The sequence below is a fragment of the Ursus maritimus genome, unplaced genomic scaffold, assembly GCF_017311325.1.
Source record: "Ursus maritimus isolate PB19 unplaced genomic scaffold, ASM1731132v1 scaffold_3, whole genome shotgun sequence".
In the NCBI taxonomy this organism is placed as follows: domain Eukaryota; kingdom Metazoa; phylum Chordata; class Mammalia; order Carnivora; family Ursidae; genus Ursus; species Ursus maritimus.
This window is the reverse complement of record NW_024425563.1, coordinates 85,483,090-85,488,599: the sequence shown is the minus strand read 5'-3', so window position 1 is coordinate 85,488,599 and position 5,510 is coordinate 85,483,090. Positions and strand designations below refer to the sequence as shown.

The window sequence follows — 5,510 nt, the reverse complement described above, 5'->3', positions numbered from 1 at the left end:
GAAGCATGAATTTGGATTCCTGCATGACACCATGTATAGAAATTAACTCAAAATGTATTAAAGATATAAATCTAAGAGTTAAAGCTATAATATTCTTAGAAGAAAGCATAGGTGTAGATCTTCATTTCCTTGGATTAGGCAACAGTTTCTTAGATCCGATGCTGAAAGCACAAGAACAAAAGAAAAAGTTAATGAAATGCACTCCATCAAAATTAAAAGCTTTTTAAAGATTTATTTATTTTAGAGAAAGCATGTGCGTGAGTTGGGGGGTGGGGAGGAGAGGGAGAGAGAATCCTCAAGGAGACTCCCCACTGAGCACGGAGCGTGATGTGAGGCTCAATCCCAGGACCCTGAGATCATGACCTGAGCCAAAATCAAGAGTCAGACACTCAACCAGCTGAGCCACCCAGATGCCCCAAATTTTAAAACTTTTCTGCATCATAGGACACTACCAAGAAAGTGAGAAGACAACTCACAGAATGGGAGAAAATATTTATAAATCATATCTGATAAGGGCCTAGTACCTAGAACATATAAAGAACTCTTACAATTCAACAACAAAAGAGAAACAAGCCAGTTTAAAAATGGGTAAAAGATTGGGGCACCTGGCTGGCTCAGTTAGTGGAACATGTGACTCTTGATCTTGGGGTTCTGAGTTCAAGTCCCACATTGGGTATAGAGATTACTTAAAATCTTTTTTTTTTAAATGATTTTATTTAATTTATTTGAGAGAGAGAGAGCATGAGCAGGGGGAGAGGGAGAGGGAGAAGCAGACTCCCCACTGAGCAGGGAGCCCGATATTAATTGACTGAGCCACCCAGGCACCCCTTAAAAATAAAATCTTAAAAACAAATGACAAAAGATTTACACAGACATTTGTCCAAAGAAGTATAAACAGCCAATATGCACATGAAACAATGCTCAACATCATCAGCCATCAGGAAATGCAAAATAAAACCACAATGTGATACCACTTTACACCCACTAAGATGTCTATAATTTAAAAAAATAGTAATAATTACAAGTGTTGGCACAGAGGTGAAAAAATTGGAACCCTCATGCATTGCTGGGGGGTGGGATGTAAGATGGTACAGCTGCTGTGGAAAATAGTTTGGCAGTTCCTCAAACAGTTAAACACAGAGTTACCATGGGACCCAGCAATTCCTCTCCTAGCTATCCACCCAAGAGAAGTGAAAACATGTTTGCACAAAAACTTGTACATGAGGGGCGCCTGGGAGGCTCAGTCGGTTAGGTGTCTGCCTTCAGCCCAGGTCATGATCCCATGGTCCTGGGATCGAGACCCGAGTCAGGCTCACTGCTCAGCAGGGAGTCTGCTTCTCCGTTACTCTCTGCCCCTGCTGCCCCTGCTTGTGCTCTCTTTCTCTCAAATAGATAAATAAAATCTTAAAAACCAAAAAACTTGTACATGAATGTTAATGGAAGCACTACTTATAATAACCAAAAATTATCAATTGATGAATGGATAAACAAAATGTGGTATATTCATACATGGACTATTGTTCGGCCATAAAAAGGCACGAAGTACATGCTGCAACATGGGTGAGCTTCAAAACATAATGGTAAGTGAAACACACACACACACACACACACACGCACACACACACGGAAGGCCACATGTTGTATGATTCCATTTCAATATGTCCAGAATAGGCAAATCCACAGGGACAGAAAGTACATCAGTGGTTGCCAGGGGATAGGGAAGGGGGATTGGAAGTTAAGGGGTTTCTCTTTGAGCTGATAGAAATGTTCTGAGAATTAATAGTTGTCATAGCTGCACAATGTTGTGAGTATAATAAAAACCACTGAATTGTGCATTTGAAATAATTAAAATGGTGAATTTTTTACCTGAATTTTAGAATTTTATCTTTATTTTTTTCAAATGCAAATTAAAAGCTTTATTGAATGAAAATGTTTCAGACTAAGCAAAACTATAAGAAAGCAGACTATTTTACATGTCTAAAAAAATATTAGAGCTAAATCTCTAAAAATGCAGTACAAAGAAGTCTATAGCTTAAAATACCTCTCTCCCCCACATACAATTTGGAATATCAATTGTGTACAACAAATGTACTCAAGTTTATAATGTTCCAAAGCCTTAACTACTAGAAAACCATCTCCCCAAGAAAAGACCTATAATTGGTTTAATTGCACCCTGGGAATACTGTCTGCCATAAAAATCAATACATTTCAGAGCTGATAAGTATTAAAAACAACAACAACATCAAAAACTAGTGTCCCAGAGAGGGGATATCAGAAGTGGAATATATAGGGCTTGGGGTCTGGGCTCCAGTGGTTTAAGGCAGTTTTTCTGTTATTCCTCCTTTAAACTCCTCACTTTGCTTTAACATGCAACATGGCAAACAACAATACAAAACATCTTAGAAAAATGTGGCAGCTTTCAGTGAATGAGGAGCTGCACAGATACCACCAGAGCAAGCAGTCCCCTGGGCTGTCGTCAGACTCACTGGCAAATACCAGGGCTTGAGAGGCAGTGGAACCCTCCAGGCACCAGATGTGCTCAAAAAGTGCCCCCAAAGAATGGTTGTGAATTATCTCAATAATCCAGTTCGGGACGTGGTTTCGAGAATGGGATGCGGAGCAGTGACTTCCCCATGTGTACCAGAGTAAGAAAATTAACCCAAAAAAATGTATTAAGGGTTAAATATTTGATCTCTTAACAGATGAACACAAAATAATTAAATTGGTATTCCTTTAAAAATATACAAACTGTGCCCTTTATACTAAAGTGCATTCAGTCATAATGTTTAGGTTCCTAAACGCCCTCTGCATGTTCCCTAATTCCATAGTTGAATTTTTAGTGTAACAGTGTGCTACCAGTCATCTATTTTTGTATTGCCTTTTGGGAATACAGTGGAGTCTGGACTGTATCGGCTGACATATTCCCCCCTCACCAGAAGTCCTTAAAGCACCTTACATATATCATCATTGCTAAAATACGGGACTGAAGTAATAGTCTCTCTAGCACTTAGAATTGGTTCACTTAAGCTGCAGTATGGGATTTTTTTGAAGCAAGAACTCTTCCAAAATGACTTCCACATACATTACAGTTCATGCTAAGATCCCTGTGTACGTGCATCGGTGTGAGAAAGGGCAGGGACTCACTAACATGAACACACATTTAAGGCCACACACCATTTGCAGTTTGTCATTCCTCATCCTCATCCTCATCATAGTACCGACTTCTCTCTGTTTCTCCACACACAGCTCTTTGACTACTTCTCCCTCCCAGAAACCCCCATCCTGGGATTTCTGATTCTGGATAGTGAATTCTTTAGGGGAGGTATTCTCTGCAAAGCTGGACCAATTTGTAGGCTTGGGTACTAGTGGAGGGTGCTGTTTGAGGTTTCTGTCATCTTCATCTAAGTTTGCACCATTTTCTAGAAGATTCTCACTCCCCATCTCGAAAGCACCGACTCCCTTCCTTCTCCTCCCTGTCGCCCCTCCTCCGGATTCCTGGTTTTGCCAGGTTGTTTTCCCCACACTAGCATTCTTTTCGGAGGTAATGGCATTTTCTGCTTGTTTGCTTCCTGCTGGCATTCCTCCTGTAAACTCCTTACTCTGCTCTGACATGCTCCAGCCTTTCCTTATGGATGGGGGCAAGATTTTGGGGGCTCTTGCCTGAAGTGGTTTGAAATGAAGCTGCTACAGTGAATGGGTTGCTTCTTTCTTTCTTTCAGTGAAGGAGATCATCTTAGCTTCTTCAGATCCGGATCTATGTCCTCGGGAGCTTCAGGCTTGCTGATTTCATCCTTAGGAGGCCATTTGGGCTTGGATACTTGGATCCCTTCCTCCAAAGTACTTGCGGAACTACCAAGTTCTGGGGGGCAGGGGGGCGGCGGCCAGGTGATCTTCAGCTTCTTGGTTTCAGCTGGCTTGTCTTCTTTCTCTGGCTGAGAGGAGGCCTTGGCTTCCATACCTGCTGTCAGCACACCCACCTTAGCAATGGGGGCATCTTCTAGTCCTGGGCTCTGAGGGGTCTCCCTTGCATTTGGAAGCTGGGCTGGTCTTTCCAAAGTCCCTTCGTTTCCAGTTTTGCTTGCCCACAGATCCTTGTGTGGTCTGTGCCCAGAGCCTTCATCATAGTTACCTTTAGCTTTGAAGAGTTGGTTGAAGTGAGGCTTGCGGTAGATTCTCCCATGAAAGACGCATGTGTTCCTAGACTAAGTCTGTTGTTGCATTAGGAGCAACGGAAGCAGCTTCTGTGAACCACCTGCTAGGGGGCCGAGACACGCTCTGTTGGGCAGACTGTCTTCTGACTTAGCACACAAGTCTCTCTTGCAGGTGCCTGAAACTTCTTCAGTGCTTTGGGAGGAGAACTTTCAGAGAGGCTGGAGGCTCTGGCATCTGGATTTAGTGGCGTGGGGTGGACAGGCGGCTGGACCTCTCTCTTGACCCGGGAATTTTGGAGTCATCCTCAGTAGGGCTGGAACGGACTGCCAGGCTGTTCTCAGTTGCACAAACCTTTTCTCCAGCCTGATGGGAGATGCAGACCTCAGGCACATTCTCCTTGTGTTCTGATTTATGAGTTTTGATTTCACCACCATCGGCTCTCCAGTCATTTGTAGAGTTGGTGGAACCGCTCTGTTTGGACACAGCTGCCTGGTGCTTGGCCATTGGATCCTTGATGGAGGTTTCTGACAGGCGTCGTTAAGTCCAGATTTCACCTGCTCTCGCTTTTCTCTGCGTTGAGTGTAGAAGATGACAACTGACCTGGGCTATCTCCACATCATCCGGAGAACAGCTGCTTTCAGAGACCCTCCTTCCACCTGCCCTGCGGCTCTGGCCCGAAGAATCTGCTTGCTTGGAGTTGGTTCACCCTCCTCAAACATCATCTTAAGGCTGTTCAGCGGAACATTGTATTTCTCTATTTCATTTGCAGCTTCTATGTTTTCACTGATTTCAGATTTTCTTCCTTCGTGCCTGGATTCTCCTAGACAAGTTTCCATTTTTTTACATTCTTTCAAGTGGTCTTTAAGACACTTATTGATCTCAAGGCAGGGATACAGGCACTGCACAAGGGCTTCAGGAGGTGATCCGAGCCTGGGTCTGAGATGGACTCGTTCTCCATGGTCAGCCTTGGCCTCAGAGGCAGAGCTTCTAGCCCCTTCACCGGCAGGATGGCTGCCTCCGTGTCTGACCTCCATGCTGCCGATTCGCAGGAGTCTGTGTGAGACTCTCCCCAGGGCTGGGCTCTCCCACTTCTTCTTTACCACAGTCAGGATCCCCCTCCTGAAGGGCTGGGGAGATTTTCAGGGTCCTAGAAGAACAAGAAGTAAGTGCCAGTTATAACTTGCCCGTTGAAATATTCAAACGTTGTGCTTTGTTTTTTTGTTTGTTTTTCTTCTTAAGGTTCTATTTATTTGTTTGAGAGAGAGAGAATGAGAGAGAGAGCAGGAGCAGGGGGGAGGGCAGAGGGAGAGGGAGAAGCAGAGTCCCTGCAGAGCAGAGAGCTGGACACGGGGCTCAAT

The 5,510-nt window shown here is 44.0% G+C and overlaps 1 pseudogene; it reads right to left on the bottom strand.

The window, feature by feature from the left end:
* Nucleotides 1-3,187: 3,187 nt before the first annotated feature.
* LOC103674645 lies at nt 3,188-5,227 on the bottom strand (annotated as a pseudogene).
* Between the last annotated feature and the right edge of the window lie 283 nt (nt 5,228-5,510).